The sequence below is a fragment of the Schistocerca serialis genome, chromosome 11 (assembly GCF_023864345.2).
Source record: "Schistocerca serialis cubense isolate TAMUIC-IGC-003099 chromosome 11, iqSchSeri2.2, whole genome shotgun sequence".
In the NCBI taxonomy this organism is placed as follows: Eukaryota; Metazoa; Arthropoda; class Insecta; order Orthoptera; family Acrididae; genus Schistocerca; species Schistocerca serialis.
This window is the reverse complement of record NC_064648.1, coordinates 149,604,005-149,619,970: the sequence shown is the minus strand read 5'-3', so window position 1 is coordinate 149,619,970 and position 15,966 is coordinate 149,604,005. Positions and strand designations below refer to the sequence as shown.

The 15,966-nt window shown below is 42.9% G+C and overlaps 1 protein-coding gene across 2 annotated transcripts in view; it reads right to left on the bottom strand.

Moving 5' to 3' along the window:
• Positions 1-204: 204 nt before the first annotated feature.
• LOC126427354 (26S proteasome non-ATPase regulatory subunit 10-like) overlaps positions 205-15,966 on the bottom strand; it is a 114,385-nt gene continuing 98,623 nt past the window's right edge. The window contains exon 4 of one of the 2 annotated variants that reach the window (XR_007576648.1): positions 205-1,268. The gene's annotated coding sequence lies outside the window, so the exon portion shown is untranslated. Of the gene's footprint in view, positions 1,269-13,778; positions 14,472-15,966 lie in introns of those variants that run through there. The other variant, XR_007576649.1, reaches the window with a different exon arrangement.

The window sequence follows — 15,966 nt, the reverse complement described above, 5'->3', positions numbered from 1 at the left end:
AATTAGTCTTGACAAATAAAATATAAACTATCCCAAGTGAAGTTAGGAAGTGACTTCGTTTAAATTAAATTTTGCTGCTGAAATAATCATAGTGTTTGTTGAGTGATACTATACCAGTTTATGGGTCCCCACCACATTATTCTCATATTAGAAAAATAATTGGAATATTAGCGCTACTAAGGAAAACAAATATAAGCAGAGGGATATGAACAGTGTTATTCTGGTATCATTTATCTTTATTTGTGGTTTTTACATGCCAGTCAAAACAGAGGCCCCACAGGTACATCTTTAGTCCTCCACTTCCTGCATTAACATTTCAGCACTGGTTCAATTCTTGAGTGTAACTGTTATTAGTGTAAGGTGGCTATAATTTCGCACGTTACAAGCACTCATCCACATACTTTGCCGTGATCTACAAACGCAATTAGGTATCATGTGATAGGTTGTACACAGTATATATGAATATATAAAGCAGACTGACATTGTCCGTACGTCTTGTAAATAATTGTTAACGCTTATTGCATGAAAAATGATGGAGTGTCTTTATTATGAAAATGGCCTAATGAATGATTTCTTATTATGTAGAATCCCATCAGCGGCAGACATACCAAACCAAAGGCTATCGACAGTGAATTCCCCACAAGGAATATTATCCAACTGTGGATCAGGTAATATCTGCACATTTCTTCCAAAGCAATACTTCCTGCACATACTATACTCCAAGGTATTGGCGCATAGAGCACCTGAGGATAGGATTCAGAAGGCAGTAGTAGATCGTTAGGAAACTAGATGTCGAATGAATGTATACATTTGGTAGCAGAATGAATTTAGCCACTTACAGCTGAGAAGTGTGAGGGCAGTATCAATCAGTACCAACGTAGATAACTCAGGTGCACCTGCCATACAATACATGATCTCACAACACAGGCTCTGTATTATACCCATCTTCATCATGCATGGATTGTATCATACCTAAAGGAACATCCTGACAAATGCTGAATGAGTTGACTGCCATTCAGACCACGAGGCACAGGCTGATGTTTGCCATCTGCATGTGGGCTAGATGGCTATTTACGGCTATGTGGCACTACCTCTGCACCATATCGTCCAGCAGCTGCATGGGGCACTGCTCGTGCTGCTTGATAGTTTCCAGTGGCAGGTCTTCCAGTGGGCACATTGGGTGGTCACGACATTTGCCAACAGCCGCATGCAACTAGTGTCGACTTAGAGTGTAGCTTTACTTCAGTCTCCCAGCTGCTACTCTTCATCTGCAAAACAATCACAGGAAGTAAGTGGTCTTCAAAGAATAATGGTAGTCCTCTGGACAACAAGTCAGGGTGTCATTTAATTAAATCATCAGTGATTAGCGGTTAGAATAAAAGATAACCAATGAATAGCCAGTAGTAATTAGACAGAATGATGTAAGGTAGAATGTCAAAACAAATTTTAATTTTCAGAAAGACGTGTCAGCGATTTGTTGAATTAATAGTGCCCAGGTCTATTTGACCTGAAGTGTATCTGAGAATACCCCATATCCATCTTTATTTCGCATAACTTAGTAATAAACAGGTTTTATTGATATATTTGCACTGAATCTGACAAAAAGGATTGTTTTCAGTACTGTATTGCTTAATTTTAGTATTGCACCGTTTGAGTAGTGACTCCATGGCAACACACTTACAATGTAAACGAGCTATTAGCGATGTGTGTGGTTGCATAAACGTCCGTAGACAGGACAAAAAATGAAAGAGAGAATGAGAGCATCCCTGCGTGACAGAGAAATGTCCTGAGCTCGCAGCCAGGGTCTGCGACACGCCACGTACTGGACTTGAGAATGCGCAAGAGGAAATGTGTGCCGTCGTCCTTCAATCAGCTGTGCAGTCTCCAATCAAAGATGTTCATGAATGAGCAGCTGAACCTAGCACTGTAGTGAGCAACACGCGATCGCACTAGAAAAGGTTTGAAAATTAAAGGATCTAGGCTATTTGTGACTCTTTTATCTGACAAAGTACATGGAGTTACGAGTGCAGTGCTCTGTTGGCAGAATTTCTCCATCTCTTGCTCAAGAGTGTCACCCATACAAATTTTAAATAAAAGCCCCGACCACATGCAAAGGGTAATCTAGGAGCTACCATTTGTATTTCAATATAGTTTTTTGTAACAGAAAGATTTATTCATGTTGAAAGTCTGTGTGTACAAATTACCAGTTCTCCAGCCATAGACACTCAGTACTCAGCTGTGCGAAGCTGGAGTAGGTCGCTAGTTTTCTAATAAATGTACAATTATCGCAGTTTGCACTGAAGGTACACCGTTTTCTAATCTAAAGAAAATCACCAATATGTGCAAGAGTTGGGAAGGAAACTGCTACATCTTATGTCATCATGACGCCTGTTCAAGCCACATTTATGGAATGGTAAGTGAATTTAATTATCAGGAAGTCGTTTCCGAAAGTATTTGTATGGAGTGTAGCCATGTATGGAAGTGAAACACGGACGATAAATAGTTTAGACCAGAAGAGAATAGAAGCTTTCGAAATGTGGTGCTACAGAAGAATGCTGAAGATTAGATGGGTAGATCACATAACTAATGAGGAGCTATTGAATAGAATTGTGGAGAAGAGGAGTTTGCGGCACAACTTGACTAGAAGAAGGGATCGGTTGGTAGGACATGTTCTGAGGCATCAAGGGATCACCAATTTAGTACTGGAGGGCAGGGTGGTGAGTAAAAATCGTAGAGGGAGACCAAGAGATGAATACATTAAGCAGATTCAGAAGGATGTAGGCTGCAGTAGGTACTGGGAGATGAAGAAGCTTGCACAGGATAGAGTAGCATGGAGAGCTGCACCAAACCAGTCTCAGGACTGAAGACCACAACAACAACAACAACAACAACAAGTGAATGGAATTTTTTAATTGACCTAATTGAGAATCTTGTTCATACTTCAGCTAAAAGACAAGGAGATCATAGACCATGTGTGGTTACAGTATGACAGAGCTTCAGGAATCTTCGCTATTATGGTACATGAGTTTTTTAATGAACACTTTTGCCCAGAGTTGGGTATGGTTCTACTACATCTCCAGCCCCCATTTAAACGTGCACCTGGAATTCTGGACCTAACAATACCAATAACTCACTATGAGGAACAATTAAGTACCATGTGGCTCCACATTCCAAAACAAATGAGAAATTGCCCAAAGGCGTTCAGAAAGCCTTCCAAATGCAGCTCCACTGCGACTAGGCCCAATGCCGAAATTCAAATGTGTGACAACACCCACAAGCTCACCTCTTACACCATGTCAGTGGGTCCACCCTTTACTGTGTCGACAACTGGCGTTTTGAGACCTTTCGACGGCACTTGGTTGGTCGTGCACTTGACCTAATCCGCAAATAAGACCTTGTTCCGAAAAAGCTGGCATCTGGATCCAGCTCGTCTTGTAATTGGTGTCTGCTGTATGTTGGATTCCGCCATGAGGCCACGTCATTGGGAGCTCCTGCTGGGGTCAGCCACAGCCTGGATGGGCCGACATTCAAGCTAACGTCCTCGTAGCTCCTAGCCACTGGGGTCCATCAGTGTCCGCTTCCGTCTCTCGGTCACCAGTCCTAGACCCAATCCTGGAGCCCCACGCCAGCCCTTACCGACCACATTTACTAGATCAGAAGTGTTCCTTCTGATTCTGTAAGGGCAAAAAGATGCACAGTTAGTGAGGTCACTGCCAATGCTTCACTGACAACATTGCTGACACTGGTGCTTTCTTGCCTGCCATCCTAGCGTCAGTACCAACCTCTGCCTCCTGCAGACACTGTGAATGCTTGTCCATCCTACAAGCCAGTAAATTAATTCTCAGCACTGATTGCTTACATCTTCCATATGAAGCTACCACCTCCACCAGCGAACCACTCAATCACATCAAATCTACACCTTTATAAGTGCATCAGAACATATATTGGATACGTAGAATAGTGACGATTATAGTAGTTGTACAGCAATGGCGTACTACGAAAATGTGCAAGTGAGTGCCAACTTTCACTTTTATTGTGTATGGGCCTGTTCATTAACCTTCTGTCTTTCCTTTTTTTCTTTTCTGGGTGTGTTTTACACTTCATTTAGTATTAGATGGGCAAAACGGCATTAAGTGAAGAAGCATCAGCTCAGGAAACAATTCAGCACTTGCTGAATCAGTTACCTCAAATGCAGACTGACAACGAAGATTTACATATGGATGAAAGAAGGGAACAGTCCACATCTCCTCTATCGCCATCTGTTGTAGACTGCTTCATTAGTGGCTGCATTGTCAAGTAAATCTGGGAAGGATATTTTGGTTATTTTTTACAGTTTACACATGGCTGCAAAATTAGGAAATTGGAAACATCACTAATTGTTGAGGATGTTGAGACTGAAATTGGAAGGCGATGCTTAATTAAATATGCTGAATGAAAAGTTTGGAAATGCTCAATCTTTGCAGAATTTGCAGGAAAGATTATATACACACTTGACAGCAACGTTCACTGTGGATATTGTATCACAGACAGAGTCCCTTTGACTTTTCAGAGAAGTCACTAAACCTGCCCAAAGATGTAAACATCCATGCATGAGCAACACCTATTAGATGGAGGGGGTCTGACAGCCGATCAGTTCCAGTCATTCCACCATGAAGGAGGTATGCTGCTCTCATTGCCTGTGGTTCATCCGTGCCTAGATGGCCAATAACGTGGTTCGATCGCGTCCGCATTGTTACTTTGTGCCAGGAAGGGCTCTCAACAAGGGAAGTGTCCAGGCATCTCGGAGTGAACAAAATCGATGTTATTCAGACATAGAGGAGATACAGAGATACAGGAACTGTCGATGACATGCCTCGCTCAGGCCACCCAAGGGCTATTATTGCAATGGATGATCGCTGCCTACGGATTATGGCTCGGAAGAACCTTGACAGCAACGTCACCATGTTGAATAATGCTATTCATGTAGCCACAGCACGTCGTGTTACTACTCAAACTGTGCGCAATAAGCCTCATGATGCGCAACTTCACTCCTGACGCCCATGGCGAGGTCCATCTTCGCAACCAGAACACCATGCAGCGCAGTACAGATGGGCCCAACAACAAGCCGAATGGACCACTCAGCATTGGTATCAGCGATGAGTGTCTTATATGCCTTCAAACAGACGATAGTTGGAGATGCGTTTGGAGGCAACCCTATCAGGCTGAACGCCTTACACTGTCCAGTGAGTGCAGCAAGGTGGAGGTTCCCTGCTGTTTTGGGGTGGCATTATGTGGGGCCGATGTACGCCGCTGTTGGTCATGGAAGGCACTGTAACGGCTATACAATACATGAATGCCGTCCTCTAATCGATAGTGCAACCGTTTTGGCAGCATATTGGCAGTGCATTCGTCTTCATGGACGACAATTCGCGCTCCCATCGTGAATGACTTCCTTCAGGATAACGACATCGCTTGACTAGAGTGGTCAGCAAGTTCACCAGACATGAATCCTATCGGACATGCCTGGGATAGATTGAAAAGGGCTGTTTACGTATTATGTGACCCACCGACCACTCTGAGGGGCCTACGCCGAATCGCTGCGAGGAGTGGAACAACCGGGACGAACAGTGCCTTGATGAACTTGTGGCTAGTATGCCACGACGAATACAGGCATGCATCAATGCAAGAGGACGTGATTCTGGGTATTAGAGGCACTGGTGTGTACAGCAATCTGGACCATCACCTCTGAAGGTCTCGCTGCATGTTGGTACAACATGTAATATGTGGCTTACCTGAGCAATAAAAAGGGCGGAAATGATGTTTATGTTTATCTCTATTCCAATTTTCTGTACAGGTTCCAGAACTCTCGGAACCAAGGTGAAGCTAAACTTTTTTTTGATGTGTATAGAAGAAAGAACACACCTAGATTCTATCATGAACTACTTAATGGCATAATTCAGAGGCAAGGAGAGTCTGTGGTGAGTTTTCTGGACCACACAACACGGATAAAAAAATAAATACGTTTGAACTGACAGAGGACAACAGCACCAATAAGATTATTTTGTGAGAGGCAGAGCACAGAGCACTAGATGCGTTTTTGCGAGGTTTGTCTACTGGGATGACGTGTAAAGTATGTATAGAGTTTCCTTAAACAGTAAATGAGGCTGTATCAGCCACAACAGCATTAGCAGAGGTTGATTCAGTGACAAAGCCCAAGGAGAGGAAAGTGGTTTTTAACACTGAGATGTATGTTACAGATGTGGTCAGCTAGGACACAGTCATCGTTACTGTAGGAAATAACAATATAAAATGTGTAATCAGTTTGGACACTCTGAACTTGATTGCTGGCGCTGTGGTACTTGAACACAAGGCGTCACAAGGTGGATCTCAAACCCAAAAATTAAACGAAAAATGAAAGATTGCAGGCACTGTGCGGTATTCCCAGTGAAAGTTAGCATGTAACAACACCATGTGGAAGCAGTGGGAGACCATCATTTAACTGGCGTTATAGGAGGAAAATGCGCAAATATTTCATAGATACGAGATCATAGGTATCCACAGCCAATCAAGGCACGCTTAGTGTAAAGAATTTCACCCCATCTCAGTGCAGTCAGTGGTGTGGTTGGGAGTATTATTCACTCAGTCAGTATGGCAGTTTTGACATTGACATTGGGGGGTGGGGGTGGGAATCAGACTTGTGTGGAAGTTCTCTTTAGCATAGGCTTAAGCTACGATATTCTACATCATTTAGATATTCCGACTGAACAACATGCCAGAGTCGATCTACAACAGTACATGGTGGAGCTGGATGGTGCATTGTTGTCGTCATTGTACTGCTTAAAGAAAGACACAAGGCACACCACAGGCACCAAAGACACTTGCTGAACAGAGTCCTTTATGTAGGTATCTTAGACCAGACTTGTGGGGTGTAATACTGAAGTGTACAGGAAAGATAGTAGGAGCTGACATGTCAATTATTGCTTTATGTATAGCTCAGCTCTTGATCGGAAATGAAGAACTGTTTAAGGCGCAGTTTGTTATACAATGCAGATTGAAACATGGCAGTATTGTGTCATCTCACTGTTAGTAAGTTTGCAGATTGTGATACTAATTGAGGTAAGGCTGTCGGTGAAATCTTATGTAGTTGGACGTGAAATTATATTATTATGAGATGGCGAAAACCGCATCACGATCCAAACTTGGTATAACAAGATATTTAAATTTTCATGGAGTGTAATAATCAAAATTGACAGTATCTGACTACAATCACAAGAAGACATCATCTTCCAATATGGAGAAGGCACGAACAAAACCACAAGTCACCACATTGGATTTTCAAGTGCAGTGTGGGGAAGTTTGGAGGGCTGAAGTAAGAATACTAGCAAGGGCAAAAATAAAAAGGAGGTATAGTTTACAGGGCAAGTACAAGAATCAAAGGCAGAGCTGGACACAAAGAAAAAATAGTCCATCAAAAATTGTCAGAGTTAAGAGGTAGGGAAAATTATTTCACATAGCATTCTGAGAGTGTCTCCACAGGAGTAATCAAGCAGGACAATTACATTATAGGAATCATTGATATTTGTAAAGTGGATTGTCGGACGTCACTTCAGTCCTTAGGAGTGGGGATGACAGATCAGAGAGATGTTGGGTGTTGGAAGAGGTCAAACCAGCATCAAACAGGCGCTACGCCATCTCAGTAAGTGGTACAATGCCGACTATATTGTCACTGATGACCTCTCAGTCACAACAGCAGACGTACATCATTTTGTGTCTTGGAGAATATCATGTTACTTGCTGCAAGCAGATCCAAAATTATTCTGGCGTTGTAGTCTGAAGACGCACGTGGCACAGAGCATCATATGCCTCACAGCATAGCAGCATTGTGGCAGTCTAGATTCATATAATCATAAGAGCAAAAAATTTATTCTTGACAGTAGCGCTATATTGATTGAAAGTAGTTGCTGTCATATGAACTCTATGAGTTCTAACGAACTAAGATTTAACATTGCATAATTGCTGTAACGAATGTACACCTACCAAATTGGAGGACACTATGCCTCAACTATGTGTCAAGATTTTACTAGATTTGTTTGCTCTTCATTTCCTTGTGTACCAACTTCTCTCAGAACATTGTTGTGTTGGAGTACATCATTAATGGAATTCGTATGTTGAAGAGCAGGGGCCACTCTGGTGGCACTACACACAAAGAGGTACTGGCACTCTGCCAAACCATCTCAGTCCCCACACGTACGATGACTGCGATCCAATGCGGGAAACACAAGAGAAAGAAGACACAAGAAAATGGGGAATAAAATAGCACAAAAGACCAGATAAAAGGTAGGGAAAAGGAGGGGATGGGGATACCTGACTGTCAGGGAGACAAGGCTGAAAGCCTCCTAAACCAACCCCAGTGTTAAATGAGGTTCTCTGACAGGAAATTCAGATATTTAAATCTGGGAGGACAAACCACTCTCATGAAGAAAACTGAGAGAGATATAACGATGTGAGTGTCATTCGCTCACACCATGACAAGGAGACTTGGAGAAAATATTTATTGTGAAGGGCCAAAAGACGTGAACAGACCAGCAAAACATGGATCATTAGAATGGGAGTAAGGGTGGACATTAATGAGTAAAAAGTCATGGGCGAACCTTGTATGACCAATAAAAAGATGGAAAAGGATGGTAGATTCCTGCTGGAAGAGGCAAAAGGAAGAATGCCACATGACACGAGTCCTCTTAATTGCACATAGTTTATTAGATGGTGGTGGCCTGCATATAGCCAGTCCACGACTCAGTGAAAGTGGATTTCACATACAATTGCATGTCTGTCCCTGGCGGGGTGACGGAGAATAAGGGGTAGGTGGCTGTCCCCCCCCCCCCCCCCCCAGCCCAAAAATTGGCAAGCTCTTTACCCAGGATACCCACACTGCTGGGAATCCAAAGGAAATCAACCGAATAAGCAGTATGGTCAAGACTGACAAGAAGGTCATGGATGGCAGAGACCAAGGGTCCCACGAACAGCATGTTCAATAGCTTGAAGGCCGCTCATTTAGTACATATATAACAAAATCAGGTGAAGGAGGACTGTCTGATAAGGCAAAGTGCCTGGTAAATGGCCATGAGTTCCACTTTAAACACCCCATACAGGGCAGACAAGAGACAGTGTTCCACTTCAACAGAAGATGTGAAGGCATATCCTACATATTCAGAAGACTAGAGCCATTGGTATAAAAAACAATAGTATCCCAAATCTTCCACGAAAGCAGACAGAGCAAACAACAGTGCACCATGAGAGTGACGAATTCCTTTGGATTCTAGGAGAGATCCACTCGAATCCTGGAGGAACTAATCAAGGGGGTAGGGTGCTTGGAAAAGAACGTGAGGAACAGGTCAAAGAGAGAAATAGCAATTGCAGTGAAGAGAAGCGAAGCAGAGCCCAAATGGTAAACCCATCGCAGGGCGGGCAGCAGGCAGGCAAAAACTCGAAGCTGTGAAAAGAAAGAGTAAGAGGGTTGAGCAGGGAAGGAATAGAAAGTGGTGTCATAGGAAACCAGGAGGTAGAACTGCCAAACCGAAAGGAGGAGCAGTCCAGCATCAACCAGAAGACTATCGACAGGTCTAATGTACAAGGCATTTGTGGCCAAATGGATATAATGACGGTAGACCATGTCAAAGAGGAAAGGGCAGCTGAGTCATAAACTTGACAACCATAGTCCACATATGAGAGAGCTAAGGCCTAATAAAGGTAGAGAAGAGTAGAGTAATCTGCACCCAAGATGTGTGGGCAAGGAATCTAAGGACATAGAGATTAAGGAAACAGCTAATCTTCAGAAGATGAATATGTGGCAATCAAAGTAAGCTTGTTGTCAAACAGAAGATCTATAAAATGGAACTGGGAACAACAAATAGGCACTGGGCATCAACATAGAGCTCTGGATTGGGATGGGCCATAGTATAGTGACTGAAATGCACTACCAACGATTTAAGCGGGAGGGAGAAGTATTGAAAACCATGTGGAAGTGTATTGGACAACACCTTGAAGCTGTCGATCACCAGATGCTACCGAGTAGGAACTAGCCCAGTTACAGAAATCATCCATATACAAAGCAGGGTAAATTGTGTGACAAAGTCCAGAAGCCCATTAATAGCTATGAGAAAAAGGACATTTAATATAGAACCCTGTGGAAAACTGTACTCCTGGTTCTGCAGAGAGCTGAGAACTGTGCCAACCCGAACTTGGAATGAAGGGTGAAACACGAACTGGCGAATAAAAATTGGAAGGGAGCCTGATGTCCCCACTCATGGAGTGTAACAAAGTTGTGATGGTGCCCAGCTGTGTCGCAGGCCTTGGGAAGATTGGAGAAAACTGTGACAAGATGGTGGCAGCTTACAAAAGGTCTCCCCTGTGGTTTCCAACGAAAGCAGATAGGCAACTGGAGACTGTTCCTTCCAAACGCCACACTGATAAGGAGACAAAACGCCCAGAGATGTGAGGAACCAACAGAGCTTTTGAGCCACAATCTGTTTAACTTACAGGGACATTGATCAGATTGATCGGCCAATAATGACTGAGGTGTGACAGGTCCCTATTGGTCTTTCGTTAGACACCCAGAGGAGATATTGTTGTTGTGGAGGACTGACGTTTTGAAGCACTTGGTTGTGGATGGAATTGGGGCCAGCGGCTGTTTTGTAGAAAGAGGAGACAGCAAAAAGGACCCCAATTCAGTATAGGTTCAGTGTAGGATTTTGCCTGACAAGGGATAAATCACAAGTGGGAAGCATCGACCCACTGTTTCTGGAGCACAAAGATGGCTGGATAGGAGGATGACACTAAAACCATCGCAAAATGAGATACAAGTTGTTCCATGAGAACTGTTGGATCCATACAAAGGCCACCTAGGAGGTCAAGACCCATCATGGAAGATAGCCATTTGCAACCTTGGAGGGTGTGGAGCATGGTCTACACATGTGCCAAAGAGAGAGAAGAACCTAGGAAGAAGACAAAGCATGCCCAAAACATCTGACTGCTCTGTTTGATTAAGTAACAGGTTTCGACATGAAGGCATTTGATAGTAATACGAATGGCAAGGGACGGGTGCTACTCAAGATGCTGAAAGGCTCGATGGCGATCACAGATGAAGAATGCAATGTCTGTGTTCCATCATGGGACTGGCTGGCGGCGAAATTGGCCTGTCTAGTGGGGGACTGGCGAAAATGGTGGCGCTAATAATCTTACCAGATACATCACAGACAACTTCATCGATAATACGATACTACTTGATGAAGAGAGGGTAAACACGTCCTGGGAGGTATATAGAAACCAGTCAGGGCGATGGAAATTACTCTGGTGTAATCTAGCCATCAGGGGGTGAGAATAAAACGAAAGAATTAAGAGAGTGGTCGCTAGTACATAGGTTATCATGTGGAGTGAATTACTGACAGGAGAATGGAAGTGAGCAAAAGATCAATGGCTGAGAAAGTGCCATAAGCGACACTAAAATGGACCATGGATTAAGAAGGTATGGGGGCAGCTCCCAAAGGGTATGGAAGGGCAACCACAGGGGAAGAGAAAAGGAGAAAGGGTGGTACTGTGGCGAAAAGGAGGGAGGAAGGGGAAAGGAATTAACAGAGACCAAATTAGATAGATGCCATAGACACAGGGTGAAGATGGTCATATTTCTGATGGCCATCAGTTAGGATAAACAATCAATGGACTTGTGCTCACGCATCTTATTTTCCTTCTTATGAACTGGACAATCCTGCGAACATGGAGGGTAATAGTCATGACAGTTAATGCACAAGGGTGGCGGAACACAGGAACACACCTTATGGAGTGCGCATCCACATTGCAAAAAGGGTCCTCTACACAATAGGATGGTTTGAGCCCAAAATGCGGACAGTGAAAACACCTCATGGGTGGCAGGATGTATGGCTTCATTTCACACTGTAAACCATAACCTATACATTCTCTAGTAGGATGTACACTTCAAATGCCAGATTACATGCACTGGTATTGATGTGATTGTGCGTACAGTCTTTTTGAACACACCAAACAAACTGAACGCCTGGCTGTTCCAGAGTGGGCCAGAGTTCCTCATCAGTTCAAGGATGAGGTGCATAAGAAAAATGACACCCTGAACCATATGCAAAGACTGGTGAGCAGTAATTTACACCGGGAGGTTGTCAAGATTGTCTCAGGCAGAAGGGCCACAGAGTGGTTGGCACAAAGGGTTTTGATCAATATTGAACCAAACTATGTCTTAGGCAGAATCCACTTTGCCAAACTTTTCTTTGATAGTTTCTACGAAAACTAATGGTTTGTCGGTGGTAAAAGTGTCCCCACTAGTCCTGGTCTCACGCCAAACCAACCAGTGAGCACAACCCTTCTCCCAGAGAGTGGCCAGGGAGTGAAGGCGACAGGGTCATAAGAACCAACATTTAAGAGATAGCCATAGATGAATAGCCAGCTTTTTGGAGCTTAATATGTTTCATAAGCACAGCATCCGGCCTGATGTTCCAGAATGACAAGCAACCACTCCTGGGCATACATAGGAAGGTAGCAGCTCAGGTATTAGAAGCATGATCACTGTGTTGTCAGGGGGTCTACCAAAGGAGTAAATAACAACCACACCACATAAACTGGCTACTGTGCCGGTTATATAGCATGAGAAGGACAACAGAATTGAGTAAAAGATGGAAGAGACAGTCAGGCCACATACTCAAAATACTACATAAGGTGTTGTTCTCCAGTTGGTTTACGCTATGGAGTCAAAATTTAGAAGGGCAGGTCAAACCCTAAGGAGACCAAAACGCCGAAAAAGAAAGATGAAACAAGAAGAAGAGGAACAAAATCGAAAGGGACAGCAGAACAAGGAGGATAGCTGGGCCGACAAACAAGGACACCAAGAAAGGATGAGGAGGGGGCAGAGGGGAAGGAATGAGGACAGGGAGGGGCATAGGGAAGGGCATGCAGCCCAGGAAGAAAGGAGGGGCCACAATAGCGTCATCCATGAACTCACAAGAGTGCCGTGAACTCCTGGTGGGGGGGGGGGGGGGGGGTGAGATGAGAAGGGGAAGTGGAATATCGTATTGTTTTAGTGGTAAATTTAAAACCTCAACCAATCAGTGCATGGTATTAAAATCATATGTAAAAACGGTGTCAAAATAACGTTATTCCTGACACACTTGTCACGAATTTCCTCTCCCATCTCCCTCCTTACTCCAGTCAATTATTACATTTAAGGTGATGGATGTAGACCAGTTTTGCCTTATACCTCATGCCTCCTGTTTCCAATATATCAGAATTTAGTACTAGAAAATTGCGCCGAATTCCATTATATACGTGAAAGGGCTCATGGCATTCGACCACCCACTCCTCTTCTCCAGAATAAAACGTGGAGTGGCTAGGGCTTCCTCACGGGTAGAAGGGCCGCCTGGTGCAAGTCTTTCTAGTTGACACCACTTCGTAGACTTGCACGTCGATGGGGATCAGATAATTATGATGAAGACAACACAACATTCAGTCCCTGGGCATAGGAAAGCTCCGACCTATCTGGGAATCGAATCCAGGCACCTCAGCATACTGTTCCATCGCACTGACCACTCACAGAATTGAAAGACCTCAATTACATTGTACCTCTATATGGGCTGTGCTCAGAAGTACCCAAATGACTTACATTATAAATCAAAAGCAAATAAGGGAAATGTACACACTTAGTATTTAAGCGCTCATATTTAGGAGACGAAAAGGTTAAAATAAATTTTTTCCTGTACCAAATTACTGGTGGGTTATTTAGGAACAATATATTTCAGTTACAGATGTGAAACTTTTAGCACAAACCTTAAATGTCAACAAAGTAAACACTCTGTCCATACATACTTCTAGCTGTGTCATATAAGATTACATGACATGTTGTTAAAGAGTACTCACTAACATAAATCACAAGAAATTTCACTATGTCCTTCATGACATGTGCATCCTTAATGCCACCACTGCTAGCAAATATTACACTTGATCCAGTCTTCTGTGATAGGCTCCTTGTACATTTCACCACACCCTGTGCAATTCAAAACCCCTCCTTGGAAGCAAGTCGGTGTCAGGTTTTCCCTTACTTAGTTCTTCAGCATCCTCATGACCTGGGACATACACTAGTTCATAGGATTATTTGAAAGTGCAGCACATCTGTTCAGCAATTCACATACACCAGGCCACTGCAACCTATGCTAGTGCACTGTCCCAATCTTTTCAATACTTACATCACTGCAATGTCAAACAGTCACTGAGCTTTACGGTAAGGCGGTAGCATTCTCGCTACCCGAGCACAGGGTCCCAGGTTCGATTCCCGGCGGGGTCAGGGATTTTTCCTGCCTCGAGATGACTGGGTGTTGTTGTGTCGTCTTCATCATCATCATTCATCCCCATTACGGTCGGAGGAAGGCAATGGCAAACCACCTCCACCAGGACCTTGCCTAGTAAGGCGGCGAGGGTCTCTGTAAAGAAGTATGGGACTCATCATTATCACCCTGTAGATGAGAGTGCTACTGACACCATCAGCGAGCTCAAATGGTCAAGCTGTCCACAAAACTCTGTTGCATAGTTATAGAAAACGGGTATTGCAGGTAATATTTCCAATGCTTTTGTTGCCTTCTTTGTTTACCTGCACAGGGACCTTGAGAATAAAAGAGATGGCTATTATGCCACATATCGATGCAATGCAAACAATATTTTTCGCTGACCCAGTTGTGAAACGAATTAATCAATGTTCATATGGTGTACACTTTGCATTTCCTATTTTTTGTATCAATATTCTGTAAACCACTCAAGTAAATGGCTGAGGGTTCTTTCCGCAGTATCACATAAGAGGTATTGCCTCTGTACATGCTACTATTATCTTCACAGTTCGATACATAGAGGTTTGCAGTCTATTCCTAGATTTCTCTAGTAATAGTATCCAACGCTTTTAAGTGTGCTTTTACAGGACAGTTGGTTTCTGTCTTCAGGCGCCAGCCAGTCCAAATTTCTCAGGATGTCTGTGATGCTCTCTTGTGAATCAAACAAACCTGTGCTCATTTGAGCCACCCTTCTTTCTATACATCTGAAATTTTCTCATAGTTCTATTTGCCATGGGTGTAACAAAGAGCAATATTAAAATAATACACAAAATAGGTGTGTTGTAAATACTTTCTTAGTATCCTGTCAGAGCCTATGTCAACAATCCCTTTCACATCCCTAAAAACTGTTACACACAGGTGTTTGTAAAAGTTGACTGATTCCATGTGTGACTCATTAACGTAGGAATCATAGGACACTAAGTTTTAATGTTCTGTAAAGTGCACTGCACTATATTTCTGAATATTTAAAGCAAGTGCCAATCTCTGCACCAATTTTGAATCTTATTAAGATCATAGTATTTATACAGTTTTCATCTGGTAACACTTCATTATGGACAACTGTGTCATCTATAAAAACTCTGAAATTACCGTTATTCTCTGCTAGTTTATTAACATAAAATATAACAGCACATCAAAACAACTCAATGGGCTATACCTGAAGTTGCTTTTACTTTGTCAATGACTCTCCCTACCAATAAAAGCTTAATTCAGTAACAAATTACATTTAACATCCCATGAAATCATACCTTCATCAATAAACATTGCTATGAAAATGAAAAATACTGTATCCATCTGACTGCACTAAATGATATATTTTAAGTAACGTGTAATAAAATTGAGACTTGGATTTCACATAATCAATGTACTTGAAATCTATGCTATCTGGCATGAATGATGTCTTTCTGTTTGAAACACTGATTCAATGATTATATCGAATATATATTGCCCAATATATATCTGCTTAGTTTATTTGGTTTTGTTTTGATTTGTTTGTTAGGGCCTTAGGATGTGAAACAGCTGAGGTCATGAAGCAGCCAATGTTGTTCTAGTAACCTGTCTGTGGTACATTGCTCATAAAAATCTGAATCATCCA